The following is a 24,728-nucleotide window of genomic DNA, read 5'->3' as shown; positions in this document are numbered from 1 at the left end:
AAGAACCTTCTTAGCAAACTTCACTGCAGGTGCAGTCAGGTAGGCAGGGAAGAAGTTTAATTTAGCTAATAAAGCAAAGAGTTCTCTGTGCAGTCTCCTCCTGCATTCCAGGAAACCACTGATCACTTCAGTTACCGTGAAGCAAGAACACAGGACTACCAAATGCAGCATTTGCTTAAGCAGAATCTATACTAAAAGTGTCTAAATGGGTAAAAATGTATTTCCCTCAAACTCCGTATGCCCAGCCTATTGTACCAGAACTTCAGCTGATTCCAACTGTGTCGCCAGCACAGACAGTAAGAGCAGCAGCAGTATGCACCTTCCCACATGCTCCTTGCCCCGACACATGGTTTACTGGTTCATGTGGGAGGTAACAGAAAACAGATTACTGTCTTGTGGCTTTACCAGTGGGTTATTACTGGGTGGGCACAGGGGGTGGTTCTGCTCTCTGGGTGCAGCAAGTAGTCGTTCTCAATGCTGGGGCTAAGACACACCATCTCCCATACAGTCACGCAGGAAGAAAAGGTGAAGCCCTGCTGTATGGGACTTCCTCACTGCAATTAAGAAACGCCATTGTTTTTCCTCTCCTTGCTCTCACTTCCCTAGCACAAACGTATGCTACTTGTCTTCACCTTCAAGGCCTTTACAAAGCTATCTTTCCCTTTCCATCAAATCTTCCACAAATATCTCACGTTGCAACTATTTCTTCAAGCACGTTGGCAGCCTGGGGGCCACAGATGCACAGCAGACCCGAAAAGTGAACATCCTGCCCCAACAGAGAAAAGCTTGGATACTTCTACAGCCAGTAGCACTGACTGCCTCAGCTACCCGTAGTACCCCAGAAGGCTGTGCAGTGGGCAATGATGCTGCACGCAGAGGGAGAAGCAATCACCTCTACTTTTGTCCTGACAACTTTAGAGCAGCGTTCCACTGAGGCCATTTTGGCCCAAGGCAGGGTTCCTGCCATGCAGGACCACTGGTAAAACCTCCGTTGACTTGCCTGTAACATCCCCTCAATTTTTTCCACCGATACAGTCATAAATCTGGCTAATATTCCTCCCTGGGTAACATGTTGATTGCCATGGCATTCTCGCAGAGTTGACTTTGTTTCTTTGAGTTTCTGGCAGTGGACTAAACAGCAAACATAGCTTTTTAGCTTCCCTGTAGCATAAAGACCACTTATAAATATGCAACTGTTAACTAACAACTCAACTGAGGAAAACACAATCAGCAGCACTATATTGTAGTGCTGGGGAAAAAGGGGTCAAGAGGGATGGCAAGGCATCTCAAAACACAAAAATTAACATTCAAAATAACATTCAGAAGTCCGATTTAAAATTCTGGAAAGAGTCGCAGATAACAGCAAGGTTGAAGTGTTATTCCAGGCAGCAAGGAAGAGTTGCACTTTGTAATGATTTGCAATAATCAGATAATGCAAATGCCAGCTCATGGCATCAGGCACAGGCAGCCAGCATGGGGACTCTGGGCTTCCTCCTCTCCCTCCCCAGTCTGCATTCCCATCTGCTGCGAGCAGGCACTACCAAAAGCCTCTCCCGAGCACAGAGCCATCGGAACCAAATGCTCATAAATGGCATCTTGGGTTTCCAGCCCCTACCTTTTTCTTTTCAAGTTGTTCGGATTCCAGCCAGGGAAGCCAGAGTCAAACATTGACAAGCAAGCTCCTGTCAGATTACTAATTGTGAAATACCTTAGATGACTCAAAGATGTGTACAAGTCCCCATCAAGTATAAAGGAAAATCGCTAATTTCTTTCTAATATAATCACTTGGAAGGATAAAATGAATGTTCAAACCTACCCAAAATTGCTAAATTAGAGGTTTTGTTGATATTTGCTGTAACAACACAAACAAGCAACTGGTCTAAATAGATTTTTTTTCCCTGAAGTCTGGTAGCCAGACATTCCTAGACAGGAAGCTGCTCTTGACCTAATTCAATCAAAAAGAGTTTTACTGTCATCATCGATTTAATAGCAACAGGCCTTAGAACTTGCATACATCTGGAAAAAGGCAAAATAAATGAAAAAAACTGCCTTCATCTTTGAATTTGCACAATGACCTAAAGTAGCACCCTAATTTTCCAACTCAAACAAAAACTTCAATTTCTGTAACACTGATCTACAGAACTTTCAAACATTTGCTTAAAGTTAATGAAGCTTTTGGAAAGACCCATAGCATTCCTCATTCAAAAAAAGGAATTAAAATATTTTCAGTCCTGTTCTTCCCTCAGTCCTGAGGAAAGTTTCAGAGGCTCATAGGAGTAAAAATTAGAAAAGTAACTGCCAAGCAGTCCTTTTGCCTATTATAACCCAAGCAGTCTGACCCCAACATTGAATTTGCCAGCATTTCTATGGCAGTTCTGTATGAGTGCTAGTTGTAGACAAGGCTGAAAGCTATTATAAACAGGCAAATTTCTGGTTCAATACAGAAAATACAGGGACTCAAGTGAAAGGAAATTGCCTTACTTGGTGTGGATATGATATTCATGTTCTAATATTTCTACTCTATAGTTTTAGTATGTGTTTCTATGGTTTTAATAGGAGTTAAAGTAACAGCATAAATTTCTAGCTGCCTAGACACTAATAACAGTTATTCAAATCACAACTGCTCCATTTCAAGAGGTTTTGTTTCATAATACTGTCATCTAACATTCATTTCACTTACTGCAAGTAACAGAAGGACTAGCCACTGCTTTTTTTTTTTTTTATTGAGGAAAGTCAGAACTACATAATACCTTGCAGTAAGTTCCTGATACCGAAGCTGCTGCAGTAAAACTTGGCAGTGGGAAACGAATTCTGTGAGACTCAACAAGAGAACCACTTGGTTTGAAGGAGATGGATAAATTCATCTTTATATTTCATACCAATATAACGTATGAGGAACAAAGCACATTTGCCTCTGCATTTCCCATCATAGCAAATGTCTGAGTAAGTGGCATATTACTGACAGTACTAGAGAGTTACAAATTTCAAAATGAAATGTGTCTTACCATCACACATCAGCGTGGATACCACAGCAGTCAAGACATTATCTCAACTGTATTTAAATCACAAATTTCACAGACAACCCATTCATTGTCAGCAATGTACTGCACACAGCCAAGGTTTCTGACAACCACCTTCCATTTTCTTCTCTCATCTCACTGTGCAACAACTGCAAGACATAGTTCAGGGGCACAGCAGCACTTCCATTGCTTTCCCACTAAGTCGAGAAAAATCTAAAAGGGAAGGTGTTATGGTGCTTGACAAGAGGAGCTGGAATCTCTGATTCGACTCCAAGAAGAGGCGAGAGATGACACGGTTGTTGTGGTGAAGGGAAGGGAAGCTAAGTGTTTCTGTGGTATATGCACTCTGGAGCTGTTACTGTAGATAGCTCCAGTGACTGAGAAATGCAAAGGTGCTTTGGACCAAGCAGTTGTGCCCAAGAGTGACACAACAGCCTAACTAACCGTATTCAAAATGCAACTGGTCTAGAGGGTTGAAAAGTTAAATCTCGCAGGACCAGAAGGAAGGACTGTGCCAGCATTCACTGACCAACCTTCAAGTTTCTCACCCAGTTGACAGGCAGCTGCACCAGTTCTGCTCAGCCCTGTCTATGTAGCACAAGAGCAGACGTTACCCCCTTTACAAAGCAGTCTGCAGCGTTCCCAGTCAACTTGTTTCTTGACCACCTCAGCAGTGGTAGTGGTACTCCTTTGTCTGGGGACAGATGGAGCAGCTAGGGGGCATTGGTGCCTTTATAAAGCCAAGAGCAGCACCACTCTGATTCTTTCTGCTGCATTTTGCCTCCACGTAACACAGGACGCTGTATGTAGACAGCTGGAGTCTCTGTACAAGGCAACACATTCCAAAGCAGCTGCATTAACCTTCAGTTTTTGGTCACTTGATTGAACTCAGTGACTTGCTGACAGAACAGAGATGTCTGCATGTTCTTTCTTTTTTTCTAAAGGAAATTTTGTCTTCTCTGAGCAATATTCCATGCAAAATGTATGTGAGTAGCCCAGAGTGAATAGCTTAGAAACAGCAGTTTTTTTATGAAGCTGTGTAACAAGCACAGCCACCACACCTGGCAGGACTGAAGTAATAAAGCAGTTATGATGAAGGAAAAAAAGTGTAGGGGTAACGTATTTTTTCTTGTCAGAGAACTTTGAATTTAGTACTATCCAGGCTCTCCCAGTGTTATTCTGCTCTACAGAAAAGGAAGCTCCTTGTGCTCCTGAAACCCTGCTGGTTTATAGCACTGCATTTTGACCAACGCTTGCAGCACTTGTTAAGCACTCTAACTCCCTGCCTGGCACAGGGCAGCAGAATGTAAGGTACTTGCAATGCAGATGTATCTGGCTTCCACATGGCCTCATTATTTCTCATTTTGCAACTGATGCGAGATTGAGGTTTGCTTTTACTACAGACAATTTGTTTTGCTGCACGTTGCTGTTGCTTCTGCGGACTTCTGCAGAATTACTAGCAATGCCTACAGCAAATAGAGCAGCAAGACCATGCAGCGTCCCATGGGGAGGCGGACGTTACCCAATTCACCCCAGATCACACTAATAGGGCACCTGACTCAGGACTCATGCAGACATCCCTGAGCTTTCCGCTTCTGCCCTATCAGCACCACAAAGCAACTTCCAATTTGGCTCAGCTTTTCATTCCTGTTAAAACGTACAGGATGACAGCATGTAGGCTTTTACAAATGGATTACAAACCTCAAGTAAAATGCTACCGATTTTTTCTGTGATTCCAGACAGTTCCAACACACTCTTGTTAAACCTCTCAGCAATTCCCATATGCTGCATTACAATGCCGCGAGGAACATAGATTACATCTTCATGGGGACATTTGACAGGATTGACTGACACAAAACAGCATGCGCAAAATAACATACTAAGAAATGTACAATAAAAACCACATAGCATATAAATCTATGTGATTATTAGTCAGACTGAAATCCACACTGCAATCAAAGAGAAGACGACCAGCCTTTGCTTCCAGGCTTTCAGCATTTTTAGTTACAAGTATTCATATTCTTAAATGTTTGCAGGATCCCACTGTGTACTGTGCAACCTATTGCAGAAAAACATGACTTCTGTACCATCTTCAAGTTCTGGAAAATCTGTGATCTGTTCCACTAATACATTTAAAGATCAGCAACAAAGGTAATATTTACTAAAATAAAAGAGGTTTTGTTTTTGTTGGCTGGTTTTCAGTAAGAAAAATATACAGACTGTTTCCATCATCTCAACCTCCAACCAAAATACAAAGAAACAGAAATTGCAATGAAAAATTCATTCAGGAAGAAAGGAAAAATAGATGCTCCAATCCATCCACCTGACTTCTCAAAGTGCTTGGTTGCATGTCACGGAGGAAACAATTAGTGATGAGTTTAGTGATTTATTCTGGCCTTCAAATAGAATCATAGCTTTAAAGAAGTAGTCAAGAAACATTTTAAAATTATTTTAAAAATTATTTTAATTATTTAAAAAAATAATTATTAAAAATAAAATTTAATTATTTAAAAATATTTAAATTATATTATTTAAAAATATTTAAATTATTTTAATTTATTATTAAATATAATAAATTTTCTTTAATTTCTCAAAAATTTAGAAACAAAGCTTTCTGTCTATGCACAGCAGAAATAAACTGGACTTATGAGTTCAGCATTTTTAGGTGAAAAGCAGATCTTAATATTAGAGATACTTGCATCTTTCACACTAGCATCTGTTGATGTTCTGGCTATTATTGAGTTATTAAAACTGTCTCTAGCTGTCAGTGTAAAGGAATGTCTAAAAAAAGAAGGTTAGTGCAAGCACTGTCAAGCATTTGTGTCCAGTTATGACCTAGACAAAAAAAAAAAGGAACAAAGGATGTTTGTCTACCTCCCACAGACAAAACTTCAGTAAAATCTTTCAAAAACAGTTTCAAAATCTCAATTTCTCTTACAGCATGCCTAATTGAAACAAGAGTATTCCCATGGTGAAGTGTGGTAGAGTAAGTGAAGCATGAATTGGCAAATAGCTTGGTTTTGAATCACCTCTCTGAGACGTAGTTTCATTGATTTCACCTAAATTACTTCTGATTTGTGCTATTGTAAGAAAAAAGAGAAAGAGATAGAGAAAGAGCTTTCATCTTGATTTTGCAGTGGAGAACTTGATAGTAGTTACGCTGTTGACTGCAGTGAGTCAACAGGTTAAACTCAGAGTCTGAAGAACACAATCTTCAGAAGATCCAGTAAATTCTATTGCTCCCAGAGAGCTGCAAAGAGCCAGGTGACCAGCTTCTGCTGAGATACTTTCACTGTCCACCATCGGTCCTGAAAACACTACTGACTAAGGGCAATTCTTGAAAAGAAAATAAATTATGTCAGAAATGTCTCTCCTGGTGTGCAAAAGTAGAGTAAAAGGGATGACGTGTTTCTTTTACCAGGTACTAAGGCAGCAATGGGACTTGATCCTGCAAACACCACAAGCTTGGTTTGCTTTAATCGCATTGTAGGAGTAATTTCATGAGTGAAAGCAGCATGACAAGAAAAAAAAAAAAAAAAGCATCCCGGCACACGTGGTGAAAAGAGTGAGAAGCAGAGTCAGTAGGCAGCAGCACCAGTAACAGTCGTGGTTGTTCTCAAAGGCTGACCATGGCTGGAACTTGAACCTACTCCTTACTGAGCTCTATACTATCAAAATGTTAATTCGTGAGGATTTATACTATTTAGCATGTATAAATAACCATTTGTTTTCTAAAAAAATGTCAAGGAAAAGGCAGTATATAATAATCATAAAACAAACTGAAGGACTCAGCCCAGTGTGTTTTCTGGATTCTTAACAATTTGTTACAGCTAATGGTCCTTGCTTTCACCTCACACCATTAATTTCCAAAGCTATCGTTTATCTCCAAGAAAACTATTGAGCTTTGATCACCATTGCTTAATTACTTGGAAAAATAGACAGATTTTTAATATTACTTTGATTTACAACAGATCAAGTAGGTTATCTTCAATTCTCAGCACATTCTACAGCTGCCATTTTATGCCAGATAGCAATTAATAAGATTATTAATTTAAACAAAGTCTTTTACTTTTACTAGTGAGAAAGAAAATCCTTATTGGAGCTCATGAACACTCATATTTTACGACCCAGCTCCTGTTGTATCTTGTTTACCATATGTGAGCCCCCAAGGTAAAGCAATTGCAAGCTTTACCTTGACATTTCTATGTAAATTGCTTGAAGTTATGCATAGAAATCTCATAAGGCAGGTTCTGTCTTTCAGGGAAATGGGAGAATGTTCTCCTGAAGACTAGAAGGACAAATTTAAGACCAAAGTCATGAGAGTAAAGGTAGACTTAAATATTTAAGTCAGAGAAGTCTAACGCAGGGAACTTTTAATGTCTTGACATTAAGTCAAGAAGTGTCTTGTCTTGAATGTCTCAGCTACCTCCTTAGAATTCAGGTTTCCTAAAGCCTTCGGAGGACACCTGGCTCAGTGTCCAATTTTTGAATCAGAAAAAAATATATTCGTGACTTTTTAAAGCTAGTTACTGAACCACTAAATGGTAACCAATTTCTGAATGAAGAGAAAAAAAGGTAGTCTTGGCATGTACTTGTCAGCCAAATTATGGCAGCTCTTGTTTGGGTGTGGAACTTGTGTGTCATCTTTTGCACCTCTGTCAGCTTAGAGAGAGAAGAGGGGAGGCTTGAGATATTCAAATACTCTATATATTTTAAGAGCTTTCCCACCTAAGCACACGAAGGGCTAAAAGAAGGGGTAAACACATCATCATCAACTTCAGCTCTAATTCAGGTGAATTTCTTCTATAAAATTAGTAGAAGTGCATCCATTAAGCAATAGCCAGGGGCTGTCACAAAATGGAGGGAGAGAACGAGGGCATTAAATGAGTCTCTCCAGAAGCCCGATTTGTGTTTCATATTAGTCATACTTTCCCACTCTGTAAATTGTAAATAACCCATGCCCCCACAACTCCTATCTAACCAGCCCTCTTTAGCAGAAACAAGCTTCATTTCTTCAACCTTCATTCACAGAGAATGTTTTCTAAACTTTGTATCACTTCCCAGCTGTCATCACATTGAACCACCTTTCAATATGCTGAGACCAGTTTGTCAGCCTTAGCAAAGCAAGACTGTCCTACCCAGAAGTCAGGAACACACTGACCAGCAGATTGTTTCTTTGGCCACTGATTTTCTGAAAGAAAAAATGAACAACATTTTTCTCACAGCCAAGCAATGTTTACATCCGAGTGGTTGACCCAATGATTCATCTTAATGTATAATAAGGATGATGTTATTAACTTATTATATGCTAATTCTTGTTTTGGAAAAAAATAGGATGAAGAAGGCTGCTGATGAAAGCTCTACATTGGAAGAGGACAAATAAATTAAGATTATAGATGATTCTCCCTTTAATGAAAACTTCTTTTTTTGAGGTTTCTTTGAGTGGGGAGAAATTGTTCTTTCCTGTGATTGCTTTCTGTTGTCATGCAACATACAGTTTCCTCCAGCTCATTATCAAAAAGCACATTCACTTATTTTTTCACCTTAACTTCTTTCAGAGGATAAAAGACAACAACAGTTTGGATCCATCTAGCAAACAGAGAGCAAATAGTACATCAAACCAGAACTCAGCCAATTTAATTCATCTCAGGAACATGGGAGATTTGAAGTGGACTCCTTTTGTGATGCAGAGTAATGAAAAGTCGACAACATGAAATAGAATGCTTTTACCATTACAAGCGAGTTTGACAAGCTTTTGAGTCAGATCCCGATCTAGATTGACTTTTAGAGCCAGAACCCCAAATACTTGTCACTGAGAAGAAAGCATATACCTCATCTTCCGCCAAGTTCCCTAGCAGAAACAACCAACATGACAGCTAAAAATGACAGTAAGAAAGAGTAGGTGGGCTTTGGCTTTGAGATATTGACAAAGAAATCCTAAATTGTTAATCTAACGCAATAAAATTCAAGATTTAAATGTTTTTGTAGCATCACATTTTAACATATACCACACAGTATATATTATATACAAGTAGATAGTTCTTAGGTTATACTACATAAAGTAAAGGGCTTCAGGGGAAATCCAAATGCATGCTGAGATCATACTGATATACCAATATTTCAGGAGGAAAAATGAAAAATAAGAGAGATAACCCTTCCTCATTTAAGCTTGCTCCTTTATCACAGAAAAATAACCAGCACCAACGTCACTTTCATTCTGAGGACAGAAAATTAGACTAGATTCACACATCAGACTATAAGTGAATTAATATTTCATAATACCCCATACCTCCAATGCTGGATTTTCCTTCTTTTTTTTTTCCCTCTATCAACGTCGTCTCGTCCCTCCCAATTCTCTGCCTAACCACAAAATGCTTCGTGTTTTGCAGGCATCTGTTTTATGATGACAAGTCTGACCATGTAAGGTGCTTCTACCACCTGAAATGCCTTTCTTGTTTTTCTCTTCTGTCTCTCTCTTATGTTGTCCTTCTCTCTTTTAATCTAACCTGAACAAATCTCTTTTCCCTTTTACTTCTAATAACCAACAGCTGGAGCAGAAAGAGATTAACTCACCATGGGATGCCTTAAACTCTCTGAAGCACTGGGGGTAGAGTTAGTGCATGAAAAGTTGACAGGTATTAAGGGTCTGGTACTGCAAACAGTTGGGCAAGCAATTAAATCTTTGCACAGAATCAAGTATATATTTAAGCACTGATAAGACTGGGGTGTACAGCTATCTTACCCTGGGGGAGAAAAATATAACTCCAAGTGCAAAGGACAAAAAGGTAACAGGGTAATATGGCACCCCTTAGAAATCTTCTTCTGGTACACATACATAGCTAATCACAAAGCATTAACACAAGTAAAATTTTTAGGACACCTCAGGGTCCAAGAGTAACTCTATTACTTCATCACCCACCTTGTTCATACTATGGCTTTTTTGTTTGATGGTGTTTTTGTTTGGGGGGAAAGAGGGGAGGGGGTGGTCAGAGTTGTGTTTGCTAAATTCAGCTTCTAGATGTTCAAGGTGTTTATATCAGCACCATTGCTATTAGAGTTTGTGTGCCATAGTCCAGGATTTGTAGTTTCAGTTTCCACAACTCACCACTCCACTGAGGAATCCTGCTATCGGTTCTTAAGACTACTGAACTTACACAAGAGGATTAAACTCTCAAGTGGTTCCGAAGTAACCAGTTCTTTCTCCCAGTTAAAAACACCCCACTCTAACAAGTTTGCTCTGACTACTCATACAGTGACAAGTGTCATAGACTGTGAACACAGTTTAAAAGACAGAGAAGACTGAGTCGGATGGAGGGAGATGGCCTAGTTTTAAACTCACCTCTGTTGCAAAAATGACGATGCTCATATGTGTGGACTGTAATGCCAGGGGCTTCTGTCCCTGTGCTGAATGCTAGGCAGTGCTCCGCTCCCGTTCTCTCTATCGGCCCCCTGCCCTTCCTTAGCCCCAAGTCCTCAGCTGGCATAGGGAGACACTGCTCCCAGAGCAGTGGTCACCAGGGGGGCATGGCTACAGAACCAGAGCTGGCAGGCAAAGCAGGTGGGAAGCACATCACAATTTAAACATCAAAGTGTATTCCTGCATTTACAGTCAACTACTCTCAAGTGTTATAAACACATTTTAAAAACCACAGCAGACTTGCCGTCAGTCCATGTGTTTCTGTTCCAAGTTTAATTCACTGCAGCATTTGTTTCATGCTGCTGCTAAGAACATGCTTCAGTTATCTTGCTGTTACTCAGTCTCAAGTACAAGGGCAGAACTAACACTCTCCATGAGGTCAAGAAGGCACAACTGTGTCCCTGTGTTCCTCAAGGTTCTGTCCCTTCACAGATCTCCAATTATGCACAGATCCTGGTGTAAGTCTCCTTTACTCTATGTTTCAGCAACAGTAATAAACAATTCTGCTACTTCAGCAGCAGATGCCTGGAAAGGACTAAGTAAGCTTCTAACATTTTTCTGCCAGAAATAAAGCAGCTAAGTGGTAAAAATGCCAAGAAATACCAAAAATACCACTCCCCATTGCTAGAAGAAAGCCAAAATAATTGAAGTGGAGAGGTTACACCTACATTTGTGGAGGCTGAGAATAAAAAACAAGCAAAAAATTTGTTTCATTGGCCAATCCTCCTCACGCAACCGCTTCCCTCCCCGATGACAACTGGAAAAACTGAAAAAAGAAAATAGAGCCAGACTTTTCATCCAATCTGTCCTGTCATTTACTTGCTGAAATCAGTCCTTTTTTCCTGATCTTTTCAAGGGTCAGCATGTGAAATACAAGAACTTTCATTTATTCAAGTGATGCAACAGCAGGACCAAGCAATCAGACACATCAGACCTCTTGCAGACATTAAGCCCAGAAAGTGGTAAGACCATGGTGGCAAAATCCAGCCTTTTTCCCACTACAGCAGTACTTTGCACTACCTTGGGAATCGTCAGGAGAAGTTTTACTTTTCCTTCTGGATCCTCTCTGGATTGCAGGCAATATAGCACAATTTACAAGCAAAGAGTAGAAGCATTTGTGTTAGCAGTTCTCAGGAAAAAAGATTTATATGTATTTTTTCTGTTTTTGATGCCATGCTCTAATCTTGCCTGAAGAAGAGCAGTACCCTTTACCTACCTACATGTGGTCACATGAGGTCAGCCTGACCCTTCACAGACAACACAATGTTCATGGTGTTCTCAGTGCAACCTAGACCATCAGACTTGTAAAGTCAGCCTGTCACCCACAGCATTGGATAACAACACATTCACCCACCTTGAAGTTTCCTTCTTCTTTTACTTTTTCAATCTAGTACATATTGCAAAACTCAACTCCTTTAGCAAAAATTAAATACTATCCTCCTAAAAGATGCTGTAAGTAATAGAATTCTCTAGCTCCCCCTTCCAGTGAAAAGTCTGTGTCCAGAATTAAAGAAGTAAGAAGATACAGACTTCCAACATAGGTTTTTGACATTCTGGGGAGAATTCTTTTCATGGGGCTAGCTACAAATCAGATCAAAAGTATATGCTCGATTTTGATCCTAACAACATAAAACCCATTATACTAAATCATTTCCCCATGGAAAGATTTCAATATATATGAAACTGTCAAAAATCTCCATTATACACATAAAGGGTACTATGTTATATACAAAAAAAAAAAAAAAAAGTAATATAAAGCCTACAGAGAAATAGGAAAGATAAATGAACATCTACCACACAGGCTGGGCAATTCCTAAATGGCAAAGGGTCAGAAAAAAATCTTCAGGTTATATTGTGAAGCATTTCTATTATCTTTGTGATTGAGTAGAGCACAGGGACTGCTATCAATAAATGTCCATATATGTTTTATAGTTTGGCTCACTACAGCCTATTTCAATTTTCACTGACTTGTTGGAGAAAAGAAAAAAAAAAAAGAAAGCAGTCTTGCCAGCTATACGGGAAGAGACTACTAAACAAACTATTCTATACTTTGACTTCTAAAAAGACTGAATTTAAACCTTCTGAATTCTGTATACACAGAATTACTACTATCTCCCTTCTTGAGCTAATAAAGAAACCCCAAGGAAACATAAACCATATGCTAAGTTAAGTACATGCTGGGACATTAGTCACGTCTTTCTGTTTCTTCTTAAAGTTGCTTTAAAATATTCATGTCAGATAATCATAAAGCATCTTGAATTTTAAAGAAGTTGAAAGGAAAAACAACTGATTCTAAAGAATATGTTTCCCATTTCTAAATACAAGCCTGAAGCCACAGGGGTCTGTATTCTTTTGCTAGCTCCAGTGGTCTTCAGCTGATATACCTGCATTAACTGAAAGAGTTACAGAGAACAAGCACTGATAGAAGATAGCTCGCAGTGTGTTCTGATCTCTTTGCTCCCTTTTCTCCAGCTTAATTCATCTTACCTGAAATAACATGTGTTTATTATAGGGGTCAAAGAAGCCTTTGAACTTTAGATTCAAAACCTTTTCTAAATTTCAGCCTGTAACACTTCACAAGCCTTCTGAAGTCCCTTACATAAAGCTATACGAGGATCACCTACACTTCTTAGTCTCTTTCACTGATAAGAATCAGCATTATAAAACACTGACACTGTAATCTACGAAACAGATATGGCATACATGGTCAATCAGTCTGAAGTCTGTTCTGCCAATTCCAAGGTAATTGTGTGGTCTCAACCTCAAAACTTTTATTGCTTCATTTCCTGAGAACATTTGTCAATAGCACACTATTAACAGAGATGTTTGACTCATGTCACCAGCTTTAATTCCTGCCCATTTGTTTCTAAACAGGACTGAAAGCAGCAGGATCAGACCACCTCGAGTCAGCACTGGACTCTAAGCTAGTGAAACTTACGAACGTACTTCACCATCCATTCTGAGATACGGTCTCCTCCCTATACAAGCTATTTTCCTATATACCAACTGCAGATTCTAACAACCACCCGGACCACCAACTTTTGATTGTCCACTGATACCTGTAAAGCAGTCAAGAAAACAAGTCTTCATGGAAAAAGCCAGAGATTAAAAGGAAGTGCTGCTTTTGGCAGGTTTATGGACTATTCCAAAACAACAGAGTAAGTTGCATTCTCTTACCAAATTTACCATAGAAATTCTGAGCTATTTTGTAGAGAACGTTTACCTTCTGTGCCATTCTGTGAACCCAAAGTCATTTCTAGACCACTTAACCTTGTCAGGTGCAATTCTTTTGTAATCTAACCTAGCAGCACTCCACAAAGCCCGACTTGCAGTGCATCAGCCTGGGAAGGTGTGGTCCAGTAAAAGTAAACTGTTTCAGTTCAACTCATTCCAGCTGTGTGAGAGGCAGCAAATGCTCTCCAATGCAGAAGTCAAGGCAGTGGCCACAATGACAACTTGTGACTCAGAAGTCTTCCACTTTCAGATCTGCAAGTCTGAGTACAACATTATCTGTTGCCTTGGGCTGATTTTTCCATACCTCAGCCTGTGAAATGGGAAGACCAGACCTTCTTTCATTCATCTCCACTCCTTTCTTTGTGCCACCATACAGGTGAAAAAAAAAAAGTTGCAAAAACATGTGTAACTGTAATGTAATGTAATGGTATGTAGCTTCTGGCTAACGTTATACCCCTTAGGAACCCATTTTATCTTGGCGTCTAAGGATGCAGCAATGCCAAGACAAGAGGCCTCTGAATGAGCTTGCTTGGCCACCAGAAACAGTATGACTACGTTAATATGACATGTAAAGCTAAGACATTTCTAGCTAATGCCATATTTTGCCATACTGAGATACCACTTGGCATACCATAGGTCTGCCACCCACCACATTTAGCACAAATGATAGTCCTATCACATCTAGTACAGTAATACATCTACAATTGCTAGAACATCAACACTGAAAAGAGATTGGGCTTTGGCTAGTGTGTGCAAATAAGGCTTGAACCTGCAATGTCAGGCAGTCACTGAGCCACAATTGTACCTACAGCGTTGCCAAAAAGTGCACAGCAGAATTAGACCTGCATTCATTAGAAAAACACTAGTTGCAAGCAGGTGTTAGAGTTGATGTGCAGACTAATAATTCCCTTGGTGTCCCTCTTCGCCTGGAAAACTAGTGACAATACTTTCCTACATGTATTGTTACTTTTCTCTAGAAAGGAAAATCATCATCATGTTTGGTTTTAATCCAATAAAACATAAAGTCCCATGAGAAATCAGTGAAGTCTATGTTATAATGGCTAAACTAAAAAAAGCACTAAAAGGGAGAAAGACTTCATCCTACAGAGTTACAAATATTCTATCCTGGAATTAACAAAGCACTTTTGTCATTTCTCTAGGTTCACTAATACACCTCATGTATCTCAGCAAACTTATATAACCACTTAGAGGTAAGGATGTGCTCAAGTGCTGTGCTGGGTAAGAAACAGCTCTTGGGGCTATGCAGAATCAAGGAAGATGTTTAGTGTCAGTATGCAGGAAGAAACAAGACTTAAACAGGAGGTATTTCACATCGCCAATTTTCTGCTAAAGTAAACGCTAGTGTTCACTCGAATGTCTTATTCTTCTTTCATTCATTTCTCATAAATCTGAAATGCATACAAATATTTATATATGATGAAATATTTGCTCCTAGGTATCGAAGGGAGAGACTTCATGCTAAAGGCGAAAGAGGCTTTTCTAGAGCTTGGAAGTGTTTATTTCTTGCCCTTATTTCCAGTATGATAAGCTGATAACTTTTTGCCACTCATTCTCTGTATCATTTTGGTTTTCTAGCAAAAACATTCTCAAAGGAGAAAATAATCCATTTCCAGACATTGGAGATGATCAACTTGCATGTTAATTACTTTTCCCATTTTCCATTTTGTGTTTCATTATACCAATGCTAAAGCTATAGTGTGTCCAGGAATACCAGATTTCTGTGAAAGACAGCCATGCCCTGATAAACATGGAAAAAGTGACTGAAATAGGTGATTTCCTCTGCACAACGAGGGTGGCAGCACATGTCTCTGACAGTTACATAGCTGAAGCACACTGATCTCAGAAGAAAGTATTCAGTGGGCAACAGAACTACCTATGATAGCATTCTAGGTACTTACCACTGCACAGGGAAAAATAAGCCAAATAGAAGCAAGTAAAAGAAATGCAAGTGACAAAAATCACAATTAATAAATCACATGAACAAAGACATGCAAAATAAACAGTAAAACCATTGCTACTCTGATGTTGACTTTGTATTGTCTGTGCATACTCAGTAATTTTAATCTGAAGTATCTGCTAATTGCTTGAGGGACAACAGGGATAGGAGACTTAAATTCATGTTATACTTACCTCAATATTAAATAGGTATGCAGGCAAGAGAACGGTTACCTTATGACTGTGCTTTCTGCCTCCCATACTTGCTTGAATTCCTTTATGTTGTAGAATGTAGTAGTTATGGCCTTTTGTTTCGTTTTACTACATATACGTGGGTTTTAACAAACCCAAAACTTGTTAACTTATTTCTTAAGAGGTTCTCAATTTTCTCCAATACTCGTAAAGAAAAGACTTATGAGAATACAAAAACTAAAATGCAAGTTCAGGTAAGTTTGAGCCTTCAACTGTTTAACAGACAGGAAAAATATTTACAAATGAAACAAGTTTACTCAACATTCTGATTTTTCAACATCATGAGGTATGAAACAGTGATGCAGTGAAACAGCATCCGTTTTGTTAAAAATATGAACTTACATTTTGCAGGGGAAATGGTTTTACTGAAAACAAGTCATTCTGGTGCCACGTACTACTCTTAACCCCAAGATCTGGGAAAAAAAAAAAAAAAACGGCCAAAAGGCCCTGACCCATGAAGCTGGCAAAAGTGTCATACAATGTTCTTTAAACTGCAACATCCTTTAAACACATACAGTACAATTCGAAATGATGACGCCATTAACCAGCAAATATATCTGAAAACACTAAAGGACTGAGAAAGTTACACTTTGTTTAAAGTCTCTTCTACTTACATTGTTTTCCACATTGTTTTAATTCTCGAGCAGAAGAGCTGTTCCAGATGTCTTTGTAGCCAATTTTCCATAAGCAGTTCCTGCAGAGTCAAAGAAGTCTCATTCTTTGATGGGATTACAAGTTTGGCTGATAAAGGCAAGAACAGAAATGTAATATTCTCAGAATTCTCTAAGTTTTTTAAAGCCCTAAAGTATATAGTTAATGGATTAAAAACTGACTAAATTACATTAAGTGCTGAAAATAAGAAGAAAGGGAAAAGTTTTTTGTTTGTTTGTTTTAGGGTAATCATGACTTAATAGGAACCAGTCCCACTCTATTTACAGTCTGAACATAAATATTACATCCCTGCAAATAAAACTACCATCAAACACAATCAGAATGATAAACAGTGAAGAGAGGACATTCGTTCAGAATGGACCCAGATGCTTAATAAGCTGCTAATGTAAAAAAAAAAAAAAAAAAAGAAATTTGTAGTACATCCCAACATAAAGTTATAAACCCATGAAAAGGTTGCCACCCACACTTATAGAGGGGGGGCATTGTCTCACACAGCTGTGACTCTACCTAAGTTTCAGTGTGATCCTTGGTTGCATGAAGAGAAATAACCAGAGACCAGCAAGTGCTTCGGCTCATCTCTGAGGCAGTGTTCTGACCTGTAACAAGATACTGCACATGGACTTCTTGTCACATTTTAAGGACACTGGAAAAATTGGACAGGATACCCAAAAGAGGCTTTAGGAAACAAACCAAGGGGCAAAGAATAAAAAATAGAACTGCTTTCATTACATTTTTTTCTTTTAGGAAAATATACTGGTATCATGGCTCTTAAATCCTGCAGAATAACATTAACAAGATTACCTAAAAAAAGTGATGAAAAACAAAACTCAGGTAAGAAGGAAGAATAAACCACTGAAATAACAGAAGAAACAGCAGGTTCCCTCTCCCTAGTGTCTTCAGATGATGGGATGCCTTTCTGTTAACAATGCTTTTCTCAAAGATGATAAAGGAACACCAGGTGAAGCAGTGACCTGTATTTGCAGGAAGCTGGAAAACTGATCTAACTATAGACACAAGCAGAGATTTCAGCAGCATGCAGACAGCAATGCAAGCTTCCTTGATTATGTCATCTCTACTATTGATCCTGTGGGCAATAAAGCAAATTGCTACCTGAAGTTGGGGCATGAGCTAACTAAAAACCTTTTCTGCTCCGTTGTGCTTAACGCTTACAACCACATACAGTTTCTCAGCGTACTCTCCAAATTACCAGCCGTCCACAACTGTATCCACTCCCCATAGCTATGCCCAGAAAATTCCTCTGCTATTCTGAGAGTTCACATTATGGTGCTTCAGAATGTGCGTCAAGGGTGAAATCTACGAGCTCTAAAAAAAAAAAAAAAAAAAAAAAATTATATCACTATTATAATATGCTCTGGCTTATATTGCATCTCCCTACCTCCTGTTTTCTTTAAGAATAAAGAAATGTCAAATTTCACATATTCCTACTCTGGTTATTCCCTTTTATGATCACCAAGACCAATGCTGTCTCAGACCAGTCAATTATCACAGAATTCTTATTGTTCTGCCTTATTTTTTTTCCCCATGATCGCACATTAAAAAAAAAAAATGAACTAATACTGTTATCAACATGGATAACAGAAGTAGACTTTAGAGTTTATTGTAGTGAAGGAAATGCCTCTATTCAACCCAGCAACTACTACCGTATAAAAGAGAGCTCAACTGTATGATTGCTGCTACCATAATTTAAAAGGATTTATTTTCCCTCCCGGAGGCATCCATGAAGTTTGGCCAATTCACAGAGACTACCTAGATGCACAGAAACAGTAGCTTATGAGATTTTTTTAAAATCTCACACAAGTTCAGATGAAGCTACCCAGTTATTAGACTAGACCAGGTGTATGAAAGACTAAAATGAGTTTATTTCCTGCCTGATGAGTTTAATTCCTGCCTGTTTTTTCATCTAGCCGTACTTACTGAGATTCTGCATGCAGCAACTGCATTTCTGATGTCTCCCCAGGAGCTGGCGGAGGCAGGTCCCTCTCACAGCTAGAAAAAGCACGTTGCCAGCTGAGAGCATTAAAGTATTCCCAGCAGAGCAGAAGGGCGCCATCTTCCCCTGTCCCAGTGGGAGTGTTGCTATCTCTCTTTCTTGGAAAATGATAGTGAGGCAGCCTTTGCACTATGAAGAGCTTTCAGATTTTTCCGATAAGAATTTTACGTTGTCCAAACAGATCAGTTACCCTTTTATGTTGCTCACAGTAGTAAGAATAGCTAAAGCACACAGGCTGGAAAGCTCCTACATCGTTCTCTCAATACCAATGATGCAGAATAACCAAGCAGCCAACCATCACATTTTGCAGAAGTCTTCAAAAGTAGTCCCACATACAAGCAAATTCAGACTTGATGAGTCACATGAGGAAAACAAGCTTGGATAACAGAGACAAGCCTGGCTTACAAGCCTGCAACAAACTGATTATAAATATTGTGCTAATCAAAGAAGTGAAGACATCACGGCTGACGTTATAGTTAGAATTTTTGGGAATATTGAGGGAATAATAAGCATGGCACACCCACATTCAACTCTCTCACCCAGTACAAAAGAGATTCAGTCACCTGTGACTCTGTTATGCTCGGCACCATTCCTCGCCTGACCTTTCCTTCAGTGATTTCCTGTCTGGTCATTGCCTCTTACACTGTTATCCATTCCCAGCTTCTTCTCCATCACCATTTTCCCAACTTGCAAGGGCCTTCTGGACACACGCCTTTACTCCTCCTCTCTCCACTGTCATATTCACTGAAGCCTCATGCTTTATTCTCTCTTCAGTGATTTCTTCCCTTCTTGAGCATTAAAAGAGCTTTAACACTGCCTAGTCTTAGGTCTAAAAAAGATCAAAAAATAAGCTTGCACTGTTATTTATTTACAACTTTTTTCTGCCTGTGATTGAAATTTAAAATAACCCACTAGCAAATGACAACTAACACCGTCTCCATTCAACAAAATGCCTGTTTATCTTCAGATACCAAGAAACACAAGGGTTATTTGTAAAAAGCAGTGCTTCCAAAGCATATTTCAATATTTTTTCTTAAGTTGTGTTAATTTGATGTCCTTTATGTTAAATTGCTTTATTTTATTTTTCTTCTGAAGGTTGTAATTGTTGTACTGTTATGAGGTAGTCCTCACTCCTTTCTCACCCTAGAAATTACCTTGATTCAAGTCTAACTTGTCAAATTTAGTACAAGCCTGTTAGAAACACATATTATTTTTTTTCAGAGCAGTTCATTTCTTTCCATGACATAAAACTATAACAAAACAAAAAACCACGAGATTCTCATTTTTTCTATTTTTGGGTGCTTAGCTAAATCATGCCCTGAAATAAAAGGTATATTTTAGAGGGATTTTTTTTCTTCTCTAACTTCTGCCATGCATTATTTCCCTCCGTCAGGCTGTGCCAGCTGTTGCAGCTGCCTCCCCAGCCTTCCTCTTCTTCACACTGCATTTCTGTTCACTAGTTCAACAAAAGCATGAGTCTTTTTATGCCAAGGAGTCTGTTAGTGCAAAGAAAGCCTGGCCAGGCAGTACCCGGGGAGAAACACTCCTTCCTAATATCATCACTAACTGTGTTACTTAGCAGATAGTATTGCTTCTCTGTGCAGCCTTCAGTACATCTGACGACTCCCATCTGCAGTAGAACTTGTGGAAAAACCTAATATTGAGCTTTTCACAGAGACGGACCTTGAGGTCTGGGAAGGAAAGCTGCCAAGTCAGTCCTCCTCCGTGAAGCTTCACGCTCTCCCCAGGAGGGCAAAAGATCAGTCACCCCAGCCTGGGGCCACTTCCCGCCTTCTGTTCTCGAGGGCCACATCACACCTACACATACAACAGGCAGCAGAGGGCACAGAGCTGCCCCTTGCTGGCCTGCTCACCTCAGCTGGCACTGTAATTCCTGCTCTCTGATGTCAGCAGCACTGTTTTCCTCTCACCGCCCCCCAGGTCAGCAGTGTCCTCTCAGGGATTACAACCAGCACACCAGCTGCCTCAGGGAAGTGGCTTCCTCATGTGCGGGGCGCTTCAGGCGATCAGCCACCTCAGGCAACCGGCTGCCACATGCTGGGGAGCCTCAGGGAAACAGCCACCACGTGTGGGGCACCTCAGGCAAATGACAACCGCAGAGCCTCAGGCAAGCATCTGCCTCAGGCAAGCGGCCACCAAGCGTGGGACACCACTGGCAAACAGCCACCTCAGGCAAACGGCAGCTGCATGCATTCCCACCTTCACCCATGTGCCCCACAGCGCTGCAGGAAATCAGTGAAATCAGCAGCATCAGCCAGTCCCAAAGAGGGTTTTTTTTCCTTTCACACGTGCAAAGCAGGACTTGGTGTGTCCCGTGCCAGAGTGGCCAAACCCAGGGGGTGCCTGCCTCTCCCCGGCTGCAGGGCCACCACCAGGCCAGCTACAGGCTCGCCCCACAAGTGACCTCCCTGCAGCTTTTTTAAGGACTGAGGGTTAGCTGGGGCAAAAGGGAGCCAGGGCTCTGCTGCTCACAGGCTGCCACCTTCTTGGCTGTAAGAGCAACAGCACATCTCCCCTTCCTTCCCCGACCACCCTGAGGCCTCCATTATCAGCAAGCCCACAGCAAGCCACCCCCATCCAGGCAACCGTGCTCAGGAAATTCACAGTGTGAAATTGGAAACAGAGAAATAAATTTCGGAGGTAAAGTCCGCTCCCAGAGGCTAAGCCCATCGCTGCAATGATTACAGAGAAACACAACCCGCACCTAGGAGGAGGAAGAGCAGGAGGAGCAAGCTGTACTGCATATTTCCACAGCCACTCAATATAACTTAAAACAAGAAGCAAAATCAGCTGGCTCCAAGGAAGGGGGGGGGGGGGGGGGGAGGGCACTCGTACACCTTTCTCAGGCCATTTTAGTTAATACCCCCTGTGACTGTAGGTTTGCTCATAAAAACAATCTCAGCATCAAATATTAAAACTTTTCCAGGGATATCTTTAACTTCTGCACTTACTGCACTCAATCTTTTTTGTTCCCTCATCAGCACTTTTTAAATAATTAATAGCAGGTAAAAATTATCGTTTACATTAATACATTTTACATTCCTAGTACTCTTCAAAGAGCAGCTCCATCAGATGTCCACCACACAGGACCGACCAAGTGACACACTGTGCTGCTTTACCTTTTACATTTCAAGTCTGAACTGAAGGCAATTTCTTTCCCAGGTAAAACTGAAGCTTTCTACCCAAGTGCCTGCAAGACACTCACCGCCCATGGGCCCAGCTCCCAAGGAGACACGGGCATCGCAGCTGCCTTCAGTCCTCCAACACGGGGCACAGCTGGCTCCTACAGCCTCAGCCCCTTGCATTTTCACACCTTTTGCAGCACCGCACGTCCACTCGGGCCTCCAGACATCTTCCTTGCCTCTGCACCACCAGCAAGCCCTTCTGCCAGCCTTCCGTGTGCCCCCAGCAGGGTGTCATGGTACAAAGCCATGGGCTTCTTCAAGACCTCGTACAAGCGCTTAGGACAGCTTTCATCAGTGCCTCCTCCCGCCACCTCTCCCAGGCGTTTCCTGTCCTTCACCTTGCGTTTGCCTTCCCTTTTTGCCTTGGCAGCTCCCACGAGCCTGTTGCCATGGAAATCCCCAATTACAAGCCTCTCCTTGGCCTCTCAAGCCCCAGGAACCAGCCCCTGAAAGCTTCTTTCCTCTGGTATGCACAACCTCTCCTGGTTGTGTCCCCAGCCAGCCCTGGTTCCATGACAGGGACCTCACTGGCTGCCCTGTAGAGCAGCCCCCTCGGGTTGAGCTGCATCTGAATTGGTCCCAGTGCCGCTGCAAGGCGAACCCCACAGCATGAGCACATTACAGATCATCACACCATACACCACAGCAAATTGCTTGTAATTTATGCCTATAGAATGGCAGCAACATAGTTAAAAATGTCAAATACATCAGCGAAAAATCCGAACTGCTCTGGTTTTCCAGTTTGCCAATGCTCTGTTAATAATGTTCAGAGCGCTCTACTTAATACAATAACTACAAATTAAGTTGAAACAGGTCATTCTACCACAATAAATTACAGAAGATTTCCAAACAGAGAAGAAAATTGCCATTGACAACCTTCCCTATAAATTTGTATTTCATCTTTGTGTATATTTGATATTGCTATTGCTGTTAGCGAATTTTGTAAAAAGTATTCCTCCTTAAATTTGGTTAAAAAACTTAATAGGAAGGAATAAACCTATATTATTTCAGCCTAAGTACAGATAATATTTTTTCGTTTCTTGACTAAAATGTCAGAGAATCGAAGAAAATGTTATTTTCAAGTCAAATAATGCTAATGCTATGCTACTAGAATAATACATAATGCAGTAGAATAGATAAGTGACTCATATGTATCCACCACAATTCACTGGTAGGCTTTTTTATTTTTAACCAATATAACGTCTAATGGGCACAATAACTGGAATATGAACCCAAAGCTATTTTCACTTCCAATCCACTTTGCAGTGATGCTTTTGCAATTTAAGTACCATTCTTAATCCATTTTCATAGGCCTCCTATTTAATGCAACAGGATGAAAGTGACCTTAGGGACATTTTCTCCTCTCCATCGCAGATAATACAGGCTTAACTGAACTCCAAAATAGGAAGATGGTTGCTTTCAGATAGGACTGTCTCAGTCATAGCACAGAAACATTTTACAGCCACTGAGGCATAACTATGTATTTACTTTCCCAGCAATAAAATTTCCTGCATTGTGGTTGGTGCTGTAACTACGGTTTACAAACTCGTACTACAATTATTTAATGTAGTTCAATTTGCAAAACCCTCTCTTGCAATTGACTAATAATAATTGAATCATAATCTGAGCAAAACTTTCTCAATAATTGCTGTGCTATCATACTTCTCAATTATTTTGCAGTTAAATGCATATTTATTTTTACCTCTGTGAGAACTTAAAAAACGTACTTAAAAATGATCACCTTATTCGCCAGTTACAAAAACAGCTTACTAACTTTTCTCCTACAACAAAATATTGAAATTTCCAAAGTGAGATAATAATAATCTAATAGCCATCCAAATGTGAGACACTATCAAGAGGAAATAGGTTTTGTTTGCTTTGTTTTTTTCTTTAAGTTTTAACTGCCATTGAAAAGCAACGTTACATTTAATCATGCAATGAGCAACATGCAGAAAAAAAACATACACTTTCATTTAAAATCATGCATTTCAGTCATACAAAAGAACACCAGTTTGTCAAGCTGTTTCATTCACACACACACAAAAACTATCAGAAAAAAAGGAATCTTGAACAAAAAAAAAGCTATTAATAATGATTTCAGAAACTAATTTCTGAAACATATTTCTATTTTTTTAATATAAATTTTTCATGTGGTTATGTTTTCGTAACTGTTACACAACTGAAGTTAATATGTATTATCTAAAAATTGTATGTTTTCTCCACTTTTATTTTGGTGTAAAATCAAAAGAATCTGCTTCAGATTGAATTCAGATTGAATTTTCAGGGGTTTTGTTATCCATCATAGAAAAAATAGTCCTATTCACAAGCTATGTTTTAAAGATGCACATTTTTCATTTTTAAAGAAAACCAAAATACAACATCTTTGTTTTTCATGTGACAGCCCTGTGAGAGGACTGAGACAGAGCTCAGGAGTTTCACACTCCTATCTACTATCCAGAAATAATTAAGCAATTATTGTGACCCACTAGTTTCCTGGGAAACAGGAATTGGTTTGCGCGCTTTGACTAAGAAAGCTTGGAAGACAGCGCCGCTGTTTACATCCGTATCTCTTCCAGGACTGGTATACAAGTTAAGTAAAACAAACAACACTTGCCCACCGAGCTTACATCACTCATTTCCCTTTCTCTGAAAAACTGAATTTCAAAGCTCTGCATAAGTGCTGTGGTATGGCAGAGAGTAAACATGGTTTCCAAAATCACAACAGGTGTGTCTCGAGAATGGTTTGAAGTATGTGATCTCACCTCGTTTCTGCTTTGGGGAGAAGACCAGCCCCCAGGTAGTCAATAAAACATTTCCCCTCTGACCTCGGAGGAAGTAGAATCATGTCCTGCTTTTCATAATCAGTTTCTGGTGATTAAAAATAGATTTCTTTATCTCTGTTGGCAATCATAGCATAGGTGTTAATCAGTGAGTTAACAGACACAAATACAAAGCTTCCC

At 39.9% G+C, this 24,728-nt stretch overlaps 1 non-coding gene across 43 annotated transcripts in view; it reads right to left on the bottom strand.

Annotated features, from left to right (window-relative positions):
- The window catches only part of LOC308197296, a 722,739-nt gene that overhangs the window by 653,032 nt on the left and 44,979 nt on the right, over nt 1–24,728 (bottom strand). For 38 of the 43 annotated variants that reach the window (XR_013952726.1, XR_013952751.1, XR_013952755.1 and 35 more), the window contains one exon: nt 16,494–16,620. The exons of 1 other annotated variant lie outside the window; for it this stretch is intronic. This is a non-coding gene — a transcript (uncharacterized protein). Of the gene's footprint in view, nt 1–16,221; nt 16,293–16,493; nt 16,621–17,058; nt 17,148–24,530; nt 24,666–24,728 lie in introns of all 43 variants that reach the window. 4 more of the 43 variants (XR_013952725.1, XR_013952752.1, XR_013952753.1 and 1 more) reach the window with 4 other exon arrangements.

This window comes from Anser brachyrhynchus (assembly GCF_964034855.1).
Source record: "Anser brachyrhynchus genome assembly, chromosome: 6".
Lineage (NCBI taxonomy): Eukaryota > Metazoa > Chordata > Aves > Anseriformes > Anatidae > Anser > Anser brachyrhynchus.
The sequence above is the reverse complement of the archived record's forward strand: the minus strand, read 5'-3'. Positions and strand labels throughout refer to the sequence as shown.